Raw genomic sequence first — 15,685 nt, forward strand, 5'->3', positions numbered from 1 at the left:
CGTGCATTCTCTTTCCCTAACATAAACTTATATTGCCCAGGTTATGGCCAAGTATATTTCCATTTACATCTCCATGGTTGACTCACAACACTGTATCATAGGTACTGTAGTTTGACGGGAAATTGTGGCATAGTGGTTAGCGCACCGCACTATGAACCCAGTTCCCTAAATAGATTTCCGGCCGTGACAATCATCTAAACCATTTCTGGTCCATTCTTCAGCCAGTATGGTGAAGTACCACCGCATTTTGAAAGGTGTGGGGAGACTTTTCTTGGATTGGCGTAGGACTGGACGCATAAACTTATTACTTAGAGGACAATGTATAAGTTTGAAGCTCTAATTTCACTGCTCCTCTGCAGCAGAGAAGACATTCAGTATTCACGGGCTCCCATCCAGTTAGCCATGAAGGCGTTCATGTTATCAACCCTGCTTATCCGTGTGCGTGCGTTTGTGCACAATGCATCAATGAGTACACAGAAGTGAGGTACACGATTCCGCACGACTGCTCAACGCCCCTGAGCAATCGGATACAACCATTGTACAGCACTGTATCCATGAATGTATCAGCATTAAAAAGGCGTATATGTCAACGGTCATGCAAGCCTGACTCCCGATGAGGCAGTGCGTGTCGAAACCGGCCCGGAGTTGCGTTTGCATGTAACCAATGCTGCTGAAATTATTATGCAATTCACAGGAGTCCTTATCAACCGCAGTAATGCTCTCTCAGCAATGATGTGTGATTGAATTAGCCACCGTGGTTTGGGAAATGTACGCATAATTCAAGGACACTGTACAACAACACCACCACCACCACAGCGGTGTCCCCTTACCATTTATCATTTGGCTGTGTCATAGCCACACCTGCGCTAGCAGGTTGATTTTACGATGGTAGCAACCGCGTGGGTGACTGCCTTTCCACCCCCCTCCTGCCCGCCCTTCTTCTCTGCACCGGAGGGCACACGCGATCAGGAAGGCAAACTGGCCCTCGTCACACTCGCTGTGTGACACGGGAGGCCGGGGTGGTGCATTTTAAGCAGCTCATGCCGAAGTGTTCCTCGCTCAAGAAGTCGTTGTTAGCCAGCGAGGTAAGCGGTCATTCGTTTCGGCTGTCCGTTCTTTCCCTTCTTAACCGGACGCGTGTTTCCCGAGTACATTTGTCTGAAGTTACTGCATGGAAGTCGTATTTTTTTTGGGCACAACTTTTTTTTTCTTCCAGCAAATGTGTATGAAACCCGTAAAATGTACTCGTGAATGATACTCTAGATGCCGTTTTAATTCATGAATGAAAGCAGAGAAGGGGCTAACACCCGTTGGTGGTGTATGTCGCAGTTATATTGTGTACGTCAGGGGTCCCCGATTCCCTGGCCGCGGACAGCTACCGGTCCGTGGTCTGTTAGGACCCGGGCCGCACAGCAGCAGGAGGAGGTGAGAGCGGTGAGTCCACGCGTGGCCCACTCCAGTATTTTATTTACTACTTCCGTCCGCGCCTCTTTCCCGTACTGCGGCACTTGTTTCAGTCACAGTGTTGGTAAGGCCACAAGCTAACCCCTAGTAGCCAAAATGAGTTAATAAAAAAAACAAACGTCGCTGCAGAGCTTCTTTGAAAAGGGGGAAAGACCCAATGATGAACCCCCCCGCCCCGGTCCGTGAAAAAAAATTGTCTTCCACGAAACCGGTCCCTGGTGCCAAAAAGGTTGGGGACCGCTGTGTACAGTATTCGATTATTATACTGCCTTGGTATTCTACATTACAGAATTGTCCTGGGTTTTTTTTTAAAGCAAAGCGTGAATCTTCGAGTTGTGGATGTTATCTTTAAATGCTCCCAGCCTGCAATTGTGGTCTCTCGAACTTTATTTCAAGGCAAAATAATGGAAGGACTAATATATGTAACTTATGCTTGGTTAGCCGGGAAAGTCTCACGTTATAATCATGATGTCGACTTGTAGCGCGTGCAACAGATGTTCACGAATGCGCATTCCTGATGGATTTTACTCAAGAGTTGCGCAGTATCGAATGCTCTTGTACAACAGAGAGAACGACTCTGAGTGTGCGAGGAACAACAGGCAAGCGGGGAAATACGTAGTCGTGTGGCGAGCCAACGGCAGCAATTGCCCAAGCTCTGCGGCTCTATGTATATTTAGGTGTTATCGGCCAATTAATGAGTTTATTCCACGTGGGAGGAAACCGGAAGACCCGGAGAAAATCCACGCGTATTGAGGGGAGAAACACTCTATCCCATACAGGTGGAACAGGTGGAGTCCACATTTTTTCTGGACTGTCTTATAGCATGCCAGGGTTTTCGCACCTCGACACTCACGGGAAGAGAGTTTTGCAACATCTCTGTGATCCACCAGCCCCTCGAATCCAGTGCTGGATTACTGGCATGCCCCACTACCGCCCGGCAATTGGGAGCGATGTTGCAATGTGTGAACCAAATACTGTGGAGAAATATGCAAGGGCCGTGTAGTATTTTGTCTGCATTGGAAGTGAACTGCAGAACCCACAGGAAACCCATTGCATAACAGGGATAGAAAATACAATCTACATACAGAAAGGCATCCAAGTCAGGAATCGAACCTAGGCCCTAGTTTCTGTTTTCCCCAGTGCTGATGTTTGCCACTGTGCCAGATTGCCAACCGAATATACATCCCAATACTGTAAATGTGTCCTTACACTGTACTGTAATTATTAGGTTCCCATGGAAACGAATAAGACAATTAAATGTGGGTTATAAATAGTGGTGGCTCAGGGAGATTATGGCCATACATGTTATCAGCACTGAGCTGGCACCACTAAGGTCCTGTGTTAAAATCCGGACAGTTACTTGTGATCAAACCACATTTCCAGTTGTAGGAAAATTATAATTGCAGCTCATCACGAGTGAGCACACGCAATAGGTGTCTTAGCCCAACCCCAAGGAATACAATTTACAAACGCAGTCGTGTCAAGATTGCTCATTACGATGTGGTAATCCAAAGAAAGAATGAGCGGATCTTATTATTCCATCTCCATAGTGGTCATCCTCGTGTGGGTTCTTTCATTTGGCTGCTATTCTGTCACCAGTCTTGTCCATTGGCTATCATCCCTGCTCGTGAAGTGACCTTAACCCGCATTCTTACCTTCAAAAGTGCATTGTCTAGAATTAGCATGTGTTATCTGATCCAAATGGTCCTCTGTCTGTCTCAGTGTAATCACGATGATGCATATTCCCATCAGGGGCGGAGCCACAAATTTTGGGAATGTCGGTAATCGGGATAACCGGATATCCGGCTGCTGCAAAATGCTGCAGGCTGCCACCTTGTGCTGCCCTGCAGGCTGCCACCTTGTGTGCTGCCCTGCAGGCTGCCACCTTGTGCTGCCCTGCAGGCTGCCACCTCGTGCTGCCCTGCAGGCTGCCACCTCGTGCTGCCCTGCAGGCTGCCACCTCGTGCTGCCCTGCAGGCTGCCACCTTGTGTGCTGCCCTGCAGGCTGCCACCTTGTGTGCTGCCCTGCAGGCTGTCACCTCGTGCTGCCCTGCAGGCTGCCACCTTGTGTGCTGCCCTGCAGGCTGCCACCTTGTGCTGCCACCTTGTGTGCTGCCCTGCAGGCTGCCACCTTGTGCTGCCCTGCAGGCTGCCCTGCAGGCTGCCACCTTGTGTGCTGCCCTGCAGGCTGCCACCTTGTGCTGCCCTGCAGGCTGCCACCTTGTGCTGCCCTGCAGGCTGCCACCTTGTGCTGCCACCTTGTGCTGTCCTGTAGGCCGTCCCTTGTGCTGCCCTGCAGGTTGCTTGAGCGGCAGCCTTTCGAACGTATCGAACTTATTAGCCACATGAGCGGCTCCGACCTATTAATAAACTCCGCGTTCAAATCCAATAAAATGTGTTTTATACATTTGTGGCGCCCATTGTAAAACATAAACACTGGATATCTCAGAATATTGAAGTCGGCCCCCCCAAAGTCAAAATCCTGGCTCCGCCCCTGATTCCCATGCTTCTGTTCAGATTTGTTACATTTTTTTCCGTGTTTTTTCTTTTCCATGTCACAACAGGTAATATGCACTTTTATAAGTCCTCCATCCTGCTTTGCCTTGATCTTCGTATTTTTGATCCTGCAATAATTGCCATATGGATGCATTCTCTTTTGTATTTTCCAGTTTGTGTCCCACAAACAATTATTCTCTTTTTCAGCAAGCTTGTTGGAGGAGAATTTTATTTTGGCGATGCGGTACTTTATTAATATTTAGCTCATCTTGTAAGCCTTTTATTTGTGTAGTGTTCGATTTCACTCGGACAACTTCTGTCTTTCTTCGAACACCGCTTTATTTACAACTCTCAGCATGTCCTCCACATTCCACAGTATCCTGGTCGCCACGGCTCGCTCGCCGTGCTTCACTCGACTCGCTCGCCACCTTTGTCTCTCCACTCCCCACGATTACTTCGCTTATTCCTAACTACGCTCTCTCCACTGCTGGCTATTCTCTACGCTCTCTCCACTGCTGGCTATTCTCTTCTTCACACACAGCGGCTTCGCACACAGCGACTTTGCACATGCTCACACAGCATCTTTGCACTCAGCGACTTCACACACAGCGACTTCACACACAGCGTCTTCGCACTCAGCAACTCCACCCTTCAACTCTTCACTCCATCTCTCCCAAGCTCTCCAATTTCAACCCATCTCCAAGCTCAGCTACCTTCAACTCAACTCCCACTGTTGACTCCAGCTCCCGCTCTTATACCCGCTCTCATTACACCCCCAATTAATTAACCCGCGTACCAATGGCTCTCCGCGTGACCGTCACCTGTTTCTCGCCAGACTGCCAGACGCCCCTCTGGCCCTGGCAACAGCACTAACCAATCACAGCCGTCCACGGCTCACTCAGCTTAATTGCCCCAACATAACCTGCACTGTATTTGCCTTCGTCACAGACTGACCCAACATGAACCCCAATGACTTTGCCTTCACAACAGGCTGACCCAAGATAACCCGTACTGTCTATGTGATCATGTAATCACGCTGTTTGTACTACGCACCTGCCTACTCCACTGCATCACCCCCCCCCCTCCCGTGACAAAAAAATCTAGCCGACCCGGCTACGACGACATTTCGACCTCTGGGTAGTGGAGTACCTCGGACATAACAATGAACAACAACATAACAACAACAACAACACCAACGCATCACAGAAACATATGTACAACATCCGTACGAGGTGTAAAAGTCAATAGAAAGTTCTTCATTGGGAGCAAGTTCCAGCGGCCAGTCTTCAACGAGTTCATGTGGCCGAGCCCTCAGGGGAGGCGAGCACGCGCTCCACTCCCCCCTTCAAGTCCACATCCAGCCAGCACAACCGGCGACTCCAAGGGCGGCTGGCGCAGGAATCCTGTGACGAGAGAAACCAACCCTCCTGAGGCATCACTCGACGAACACTCGCCTCGGCTCGTCGGACACAACAGTCACCCGGCCAGGGAAGTGGAGATGCTCAATTCCGCCCGGCGGAAGGAACCAAAATACACATTCTACAATCAACCCAAAATCACACAATACCCATGCACACACAAAATGGCGACCGCATGCTTGGACGGCAATGCCGCAATCCCCGCGCATCCGCATATCTCCGCGGCTCTCCCCGCACTCCCATCCCAGCATACTCCTCTGGGCATTATTACAGACAGCGCATTTCGCACCCTCCGATGCCTCTGCGCGTCGCCGCCGTTCATCGCACGAATCGGCCGTAGCGGGGGGAATTTTAAACCAGTGTTTCTCCAAGACTCGCGTTGCCGCATTCAGCTGCCCCAACCGAGTTGAGAAAACACATCGTTCACCCACTGCACAACATGCACCCTGACAACTGAGGGATACATCTCCAGCCCACTGTTTCAACGCACCTCGGAGAGTCTCGAACTCCGGGCCGCCAGGGCGAGCCAATAGCTCCATCGTATAGCTTCAGACGCACCACGGAGGGCCTCAACCTCCGGGCCGTCAGGTCAAACCATCATTCGTAGCATGACGGGACCACATCCCCGTGTTAGACACTCAACACGTACTGGGCCATCCTGGTCAGGATCTGCGCTCCAAGAGATTTGACAGCCAGCACAATACCAAATCAATGGCAGCATGTCACCATCTCCAATGTCGAACAGGCACGCACAATTTGCGACGATCTCAAATACCCAACGGTGATCACAATACACTTCACATCCCGCATCAGTACCCATTATGTCAGATACCCGCATTGCAGCACACAGCTGTACCACCCGAGTGGAGAGCAAAACAACTATACACAATCCCACGAATCGCCGAATGACGAAATACAGTACACGCAGCATATACAGTCTATACCTTGGCAACAATAACGATCAGTTTCATTCGGTCTGTACCTTGGCAACAATAACGATCAAAGTTTCTCACGGTCACACATAACTAATCGCAAGCGAAACTCCATACTGCATATACAATAACAATCGCGAATCATTAACACGGAAACCCACAGGATATTTAAAAGGGACACTCGACACACACACGAATTAACCATTAACAGCCCCATGAGGTAACACTCCCGATGCCGTAACCACACACACGAGCACAGACATTGCGTTCATCCTACATTCACACAGTCAGAAACCCCGTTCAGCAGCCCAGCGTTCAACAAAAACCCACACACAAAAACAACAACAACCCGGCGCACGCAAGATGGGTGAGGTGTGTGTTTAGGGCCGGGTGCGTTATGTCACGACTCGCCTGAGAGTCTGTGAGGAACTCGAATCTTGGGTGGTGAGCCAGGCATCCTTTTGCGACAGGATGCCACCAAGACGGCTGAACATCTTCCTCCACAGGCGTTGAGAATGGCGGGAACCGCGTCCCGACTGGCCGCCACAATGGCGGTCGCGCGCGCACGATGCGCACAATTTTCCTGCCCCGGCACCCGCATTAGCGGTGGCGGCATTCTTTCTCCTCCAGCTCCGGCGCTCTCCGTCTCGATGGCGGCGAAGCAACGGCGTGATGTGCGTCCTGCTGTCCCGCCTGCAGCGCCGCGGGAGGTGCGGCTCCGTCGTCGACGTTTCCCGGCGGCGTGGGAACGGCAGCATCGGCAACGCTCGTTCCGCCCGCCGGGGGAGCGGCACCTACTTGCCCCGATGCGGCAATCACGTACACATCGTTGCCGTCGTCAGACGAGTCCGTCAGCACGTTCTTCTTCTTGGCGGATGTCTTCCACATGTTGGCGTGGTTCGTAGTCACTCTGACACCAAATGTAGTGTTCGATTTCACTCGGACAACTTCTGTCTTTCTTGGAACACCGCTTTATTTACAACTCTCAGCATGTCCTCCACATTCCACAGTATCCTGGTCGCCACGGCTCGCTCGCCGTGCTTCACTCGACTCGCTCGCCACCTTTGTCTCTCCACTCCCCACGATTACTTCGCTTATTCCTAACTACGCTCTCTCCACTGCTGGCTATTCTCTACGCTCTCTCCACTGCTGGCTATTCTCTTCTTCACACACAGCGGCTTCGCACACAGCGACTTCGCACACAGCGTCTTCGCACTCAGCAACTCCACCCTTCAACTCTTCACTCCATCTCTCCCAAGCTCTCCAATTTCAACCCATCTCCAAGCTCAACTACCTTCAACTCAACTCCCGCTGTTGACTCCAGCTCCCGCTCTTATACCCGCTCTCATTACACCCCCAATTAATTAACCCGCGTACCAATGGCTCTCCGCGTGACCGTCACCTGTTTCTCGCCAGACTGCCAGACGCCCCTCTGGCCCTGGCAACAGCACTAACCAATCACAGCCGTCCACGGCTCACTCAGCTTAATTGCCCCAACATAACCTGCACTGTATTTGCCTTCGTCACAGACTGACCCAACATGAACCCCAATGACTTTGCCTTCACAACAGGCTGACCCAAGATAACCCGTACTGTCTATGTGATCATGTAATCACGCTGTTTGTACTACGCACCTGCCTACTCCACTGCATCACCCCCCCCCCCCCTCCCGTGACAAAAAAATCTAGCCGACCCGGCTACGACGACATTTCGACCTCTGGGTAGTGGAGTACCTCGGACATAACAATGAACAACAACATAACAACAACAACAACACCAACGCATCACAGAAACATATGTACAACATCCGTACGAGGTGTAAAAGTCAATAGAAAGTTCTTCATCGGGAGCAAGTTCCAGCGGCCAGTCTTCAACGAGTTCATGTGGCCGAGCCCTCAGGGGAGGCGAGCACGCGCTCCACTCCCCCCTTCAAGTCCACATCCAGCCAGCACAACCGGCGACTCCAAGGGCGGCTGGCGCAGGAATCCTGTGACGAGAGAAACCAACCCTCCTGAGGCATCACTCGACGAACACTCGCCTCGGCTCGTCGGACACAACAGTCACCCGGCCAGGGAAGTGGAGATGCTCAATTCCGCCCGGCGGAAGGAACCAAAATACACATTCTACAATCAACCCAAAATCACACAATACCCATGCACACACAAAATGGCGACCGCATGCTTGGACGGCAATGCCGCAATCCCCGCGCATCCGCATATCTCCGCGGCTCTCCCCGCACTCCCATCCCAGCATACTCCTCTGGGCATTATTACAGACAGCGCATTTCGCACCCTCCGATGCCTCTGCGCGTCGCCGCCGTTCATCGCACGAATCGGCCGTAGCGGGGGGAATTTTAAACCAGTGTTTCTCCAAGACTCGCGTTGCCGCATTCAGCTGCCCCAACCGAGTTGAGAAAACACATCGTTCACCCACTGCACAACATGCACCCTGACAACTGAGGGATACATCTCCAGCCCACTGTTTCAACGCACCTCGGAGAGTCTCGAACTCCGGGCCGCCAGGGCGAGCCAATAGCTCCATCGTATAGCTTCAGACGCACCACGGAGGGCCTCAACCTCCGGGCCGTCAGGTCAAACCATCATTCGTAGCATGACGGGACCACATCCCCGTGTTAGACACTCAACACGTACTGGGCCATCCTGGTCAGGATCTGCGCTCCAAGAGATTTGACAGCCAGCACAATACCAAATCAATGGCAGCATGTCACCATCTCCAATGTCGAACAGGCACGCACAATTTGCGACGATCTCAAATACCCAACGGTGATCACAATACACTTCACATCCCGCATCAGTACCCATTATGTCAGATACTCGCATTGCAGCACACAGCTGTACCACCCGAGTGGAGAGCAAAACAACTATACACAATCCCACGAATCGCCGAATGACGAAATACAGTACACGCAGCATATACAGTCTATACCTTGGCAACAATAACGATCAAAGTTTCATTCGGTCTGTACCTTGGCAACAATAACGATCAAAGTTTCTCACGGTCACACATAACTAATCGCAAGCGAAACTCCATACTGCATATACAATAACAATCGCGAATCATTAACACGGCAACCCACAGGATATTTAAAAGGGACACTCGACACACACACGAATTAACCATTAACAGCCCCATGAGGTAACACTCCCGATGCCGTAACCACACACACGAGCACAGACATTGCGTTCATCCTACATTCACACAGCCAGAAACCCCGTTCAGCAGCCCAGCGGTCAACAAAAAACCCACACACAAAAACAACAACAACAACAACCCGGTGCACGCAAGATGGGTGAGGTGTGTGTTTAGGGCCGGGTGCGTTATGTCACGACTCGCCTGAGAGGCTGTGAGGAACTCGAAGCTTGGGTGGTGAGCCAGGCATCCTCTTGCGACAGGATGCCACCAAGAATGGCAGGAACCGCGTTTCGGCGGGAACCGCGTCCCGACTGGCCGCCACAATGGCGGTCGCGCGCGCACGATGCGCACAATTTTCCTGCCCCGGCACCCGCATTAGCGGTGGCGGCATTCTTTCTCCTCCAGCTCCGGCGCTCTCCGTCTCGATGGCGGCGAAGCAGCGGCGTGATGTGCGTCCTGCTGTCCCGCCTGCAGCGCCGCGGGAGGTGCGGCTCCGTCGTCGACGTTTCCCGGCGGCGCGGGAACGGCAGCATCGGCAACGCTCGTTCCGCCTGCCGGGGGAGCGGCACCTACTTGCCCCGATGCGGCAATCACGTACACATCGTTGCCGTCGTCAGACGAGTCCATCAGCACGTTCTTCTTCTTGGCGGATGTCTTCCACATGTTGGCGTGGTTCGTAGTCACTCTGACACCAAATGTACTGTTCGATTTCACTCGGACAACTTCTGTCCTTCTTCGAACACCGCTTTATTTACAACTCTCAGCATGTCCTCCACATTCCACAGTGTCCTGGTCGCCACGGCTCGCTCGCCGTGCTTCACTCGACTCGCTCGCCGCCTTTGTCTCTCCACTCCCCATGATTACTTCGCTTACTCCTCACTACGCTCTCTCCACTGCTGGCTATTCTCTACGCTCTCTCCACTGCTGGCTATTCTCTTCTTCGCACACAGCGTCTTCGCACACAGCGACTTCGCACACAGCGTCTTCGCACTCAGCAACTCCACCCTTCAACTCTTCACTCCAACGCTCCCAAGCTCTCCAATTTCAACCCATCTCCAAGCTCAACTCCCTTCAACTCAACTCCCGCTGTTGACTCCAACTCCCGCTATTATGCCCGCTCTCATTACACCCCCAATTAATTAACCCGTGTCCCAACGGCTCTCCGCGTGACCGTCACCTGTTTCTCGCCAGACTTCCAGATGCCCCTCCGGCCCTGGCAACAGCACCAACCAATCACAGCCGTCCACGGCTCACTCAGCTTAATTGCACCAACATAACCTGCACTGTATTTGCCTTCGTTACAGGCTGACCCAACATGAACCCCAATGACTTTGCCTTCACAACAGGCTGACCCAAGATAACCTGTACTGTCTGTGTGATCATGTAATCACGCTGTTTGTACTATGCACCTTCCTACTCCACTACATTTGTTCAAATTTTCTGTACTTCATTCCCGTCGGAGGGGACAAAACTGTCAGTGATCTGAAATGGTTAATACTCTCTCCAAGTATGCGTTTATGTCTCCAATACATTTTTTTGGGAATGTCTTCGAATGTCACTGTGAATATCCTTGCATGACCCTTGCTACAATTTGTACACGGCTGTCAACTGCAATGCCTTATGTGTGACGGACACAATGAGGACAGTTCGTTCACACGTGATACGCCAGATCATTTTATCGCGTCTCTTAACCAACGACATGCATATGCAAAGCACAACTCAGATAAGGGTATCCATATCTGCCATGGTTTAGGCAGATGCGGTTTAGAAGGGACAATGCGCATTCGTGGAAGCTTGAACCCAGCAATTGTCTGCGATGGGTCTTTCACAAAGTGTGTGTTTGCGAGTTCTTTTGAACTCCATTCAGCTCTTTTGGATTTCTGTATAGGAACTATCCACCTCTTATTGTGTCACGGGACACCACAATGCGATAGAAGCCAGCTGCACTTACAAATAATCGCGTCTCTTAAACAACGACATGCATATGCAAAGCACACCTCACACACATGCAGTCAAATATAATGTACCCTTGCTCACCTCACCATTCCCAACCCTGCTAGTGCTCACATTTTTGCGTGAAATTTACCAATTTGTATCCCTAGGAGCTACTAATTGAGCCAATTTGTCAATCTTTAATGCAACGGCATTCACCAGAATTGACGGTCCTGGGATATTTCCAGTAAGCTATTCAATAACGTTCAAACCACCTCTGTCACAATGACACTGGCACACAATTGTTCACTGTTGTTAACATCACAGTTCTATATCTCTGCACTGTATCAAGCAATAAGTTATCGTTTATTGGCACCGCAACTATTTGTGCTTCTCCACAACATTTCTCTCCACTCTAGATTTGAACTTTTCGTGACAGCAGGGATCCATACAAAGCAGGGTTTTGGTTGTCGTCTATCATATTTGCCGGGTACTACTACACCACACAGCGTTTGCCCCCCCCCACCCCTCCCTCTCCCCCCTTGCTCCTCCTACTTTCTTACCTATATAACCTCTTACCACGGCAACTCTCTCTCCCACTTCAGCAAAAATTTTTCTTGCTGTGGTTTTCTCACCTGATGATGATTGCTTGTGTTGCAATCGAAACGTCGTGATTTAATTTATGTTATTTTATACCTACGTGACTTTACCGTAATGAACCAAAGAGTATTTCTCTCCACTGTCCGCTCTTCTCAAACAACTTCTACGTTATTTGTCTTTCGTATGGCTGATATAGATGCAGAGCAACAACCACAATTTCAAATTCAGGTGGTCAAGCCAGATGTATGAATGTATGTTGAACTTCTTTCGCACCATATGTAGCCAACCGTGTTATCCAAGGTGCGGGGGAAGGACAACAAACTAAATAGAGAAAGCAGTTTCAAAGAAATCAGTTATAATAACTAATATAACTGTGTCAATAGCGGAGTGTATCGCTGTAATGTCGCCTTCGTATTTGTGTTTCGGGCATTGCACCGTTGGATGTTGTATGGTCTGTTCTGGATGACCACAGTTGCACACTACTTGAAAGTTTTGGAATTTCCGTTTGTGCATCAGTTATCCTTATCTTCCATGGTTTGTGAGGATACGGTTTAGGGTGCACCATGAGCTTCGTGGAAGATGGAACCCAGCAATTGTCTGCGATGGGTCTTTCACAAGGTGTTTGTTTGCGAGTTCTTTTGAACTCCATTCAGGTACCCTGGATTTCTGTACAGGAACTATCTGCCTCTTTTTGTGTCACGGGGCACTGCAATGTGATAGAAGCCAGCTGCACTTACAAAACATTTCCATCAAAAATTCCCATCAAGGTGTCTCATGAAATGTTAGGAGGAATCAGCTGCTATAATCTGTGAATTTTATCGTAGAATATTATTTATTGCCAAAAAAAATTGTAAAATTTCACAAAATGCAAAAACTCGCAGCTTCTAGGATTATCTCACCTGCGGATTATGGGAGTTGCCACGAACCGCGGGGGCACACTGAATTTTAGGGTTTACAAAGTATTGGAGGGAATATTTTTTGGAGTTCTACTCTAGTTATATTTAGCCTAACGGTGCAGTTTTCTCATCAATATATATATTTTTTTCCTGGAGTTATTTTGGTCGACTGTGGTAAATTCAACAAAAATGGCAAAACATTGTTCGAGCACTTTAAACTATGCATAGCTGCAATTAGCAATAAGTTGAAGGTTCGGTTTCCAAAGTGGCCAGATGATTGCAGCTACTGGCAGTTGTGTCGTGTTGGTAGCAAGTTGATCGCGTGTTGCAGAAGTTCGCAATTAAAACTTAGCGGCCACTCTGGTTAATACTGCAGGTGTATTGACTACAAATATCCACCGTAGACCATGTGTGCTGGATTACGGTCCAGATTTACCAATAAAACAAAAATCCTCAATTTCCCTAATTGGGTAAAGACACAGCAACATTGCCCCCCTACTGTGGAAATACTCAAGACAATACTAAAATCTGAAACATAGCGTGATAACCTTGCACTATAAGAAATACATGAATACTAAATGCTATATACTCATGAATTGGTAGGTTGTAGAATGGGTATGTTATGTACTTTTCAGAAGTACATATTGTCTGACAAGAAATTGTCAACTTTGAATATTTATTGTACTCTACCATAGTCTCTGTCTGACAGGTGCTGAATGAATGACTATAAAGTTACCATAGATTGACTCCCTATGCTTTGGTCTTTCAGATCTCTGCTATATTAAAGCTATTTAAAATTGGATCTATGTGCTTGGTTGCATGACTCAGGAGGAAAATGTAAAAAAAAATTACAATGATTCTGAGTTTTCATCCTGGTGGCGACTCATGAATAGGCTTTGAAATCGATTGAAAGCTAGTTGTCGGGTCCAATTTTGTAAAATAGGAATGCTGCCTTGGTGTAATATTTAGCACTCATATTTTGAAATTCAGAGGTGAAAGTGTATAATACAAACCTTTATAAAGCTTGGTTAAACAGCAGAACTCTTACCAAGTACCATTAGACCTCCTTTGCCAGTCCAAAATATACTAATAGGGTTTTTCCCCTTTTTTCTGGCAACAAAACTGAAACCTTTTTACAAGGATTCATGTCTGCATTAACCACAATACCTGCAGTCAAAATGCAAACAAAAAACATACTATGATGATATATGCATTGTCCTTGAACCTGATTGGTCCACACCAAGGAACGGCTTTCTTTTGAGCCTTTAGGCGTCATCTGGTCGAGCACCAATTGGGTCGAGGCTCAAAAGAAAGCCGTTCCTTGGTGTGGACCAATCAGGTTGAAGGACAATGCATATATTACCATAGTATGTTTTTTTTGCATTTTGACTGCAGGTATTGTGGTTAATGCAGACATGAATCCTTGTAAAAAGGTTCAGTTTTGTTGCCAGAAAAAAGGGGAAAAACCCTATTATCTTACCAAGTACTTAATGTGGGCTGTATAGCAACAATTACAAAATGTGTAATGTGACGAGCACCTCGCCTGGCTTCTTTGTCTATGGAGAAGCAGTGTCGAAACTGCACAGCGGATCCATTTCACGTTTGATCTGCCAAAATAGGCTCGTGCCAGGAGTACATATCAATTGCATTTGATGTTCGCAATTGAACCAGGGTCAGTGATAATGCACCAATGGGCTCCTCCACGCGCAGAAACGATGATAAAGATCTCCCGTTGAGCATTAAGTAAGTGCTGTTTAGTACATACTACGCTATTGCCAGCACAAGACATCAGCAGGTGTTGTGATGAGCATCACACCTTGCTGTTGTCTCTATTCCCAGTGCTGATGTTCGCACACTGCACTTGATTGGATGTGAATCATAGACACCGAATTAAACCGATGAAACTAGGAATAAGTAATGGTGAATGCTGTGCTGAATGCCAAGTCCTTCATATTTCCTCGAAAGAGAAAAATACCGATTCAGTGTTCGGGGAGTTGGAAACGTTAGGCTGATTTTGAGAGGAAAAAAAATAAACAGCTACTTTCCTAGCAAGAATGGGGTTGCAACAATCCCACAAAGGAGGATTACAAAACAGTGTTGACAAAAGCATACCTGGCAACCTTATTGGTCACCGCATGCCCCTTATAAATTTCGAGGTTCATCCTACAAAGTTCCATCACAAGGAAGAAACACAAACAAAGAGACAGAACATTTTGTTGTTGCCCAAATTGGAACGGCTGTGCGTCGTACGGACCTGAAAACTAAATTTCCCTGTACAATAACACGGGTACACCGTATGGGTTGACAGATATGCAAAATACACAAAGGCAACGATTCAAGACGGCTAGATGGTAGAATCGAGCTATCCCTGTGCTGTAAAGGTGATGCAATTGCTCTGATGCCGGATTTAAGTTAACCTTGCAGCTATTCAACGGATGCTACATGTGGTATGACAACCCTTGGCCTCCTACAACACCGACACAAAAGGACTTGCAGTCTGTGCAGAGCACTGCAGACAAATGACATGCAACCATGGGAGATGTATTTATTGGCTTTGATGAACCCTCCATGCATGTCAATCCCAAAGGGTTCACATCGGTGACACCCCGACTGCAAATGTTGCGAGAGAAACCCCCCCACCCCCTCCTAAGAAACTGCGGCACAGGAATATTTTACTGTCACGCAGCAAAGTTGTGATTGTACATTTGGAAAAAAAGAGGTGGGGGAGGGGGGTTACTAAATTAGTGCACGTAGCTCAGAGGTCTGCAACCTGCGGCTCCGGAGCCGCATGCTG

General features: G+C 48.9%; 1 protein-coding gene across 1 annotated transcript in view; it reads left to right on the forward strand.

Annotated features, from left to right (window-relative positions):
- The first annotated feature begins 853 nt into the window (after nucleotides 1-853).
- Nucleotides 854-15,685, forward strand: part of LOC116939865 (alpha-1,3-mannosyl-glycoprotein 4-beta-N-acetylglucosaminyltransferase C-like) — a 44,491-nt gene continuing 29,659 nt past the window's right edge. Inside the window, exon 1 of the mRNA XM_032948797.2 lies at nucleotides 854-1,085. The gene's annotated coding sequence lies outside the window, so the exon portion shown is untranslated. The remainder of the gene's footprint in view (nucleotides 1,086-15,685) is intronic.

Source organism: Petromyzon marinus, chromosome 7, assembly GCF_048934315.1.
Source record: "Petromyzon marinus isolate PM22_M1 ecotype Great Lakes invasive population chromosome 7, UKy_Petmar_22M1.pri1.0, whole genome shotgun sequence".
Lineage (NCBI taxonomy): Eukaryota > Metazoa > Chordata > Hyperoartia > Petromyzontiformes > Petromyzontidae > Petromyzon > Petromyzon marinus.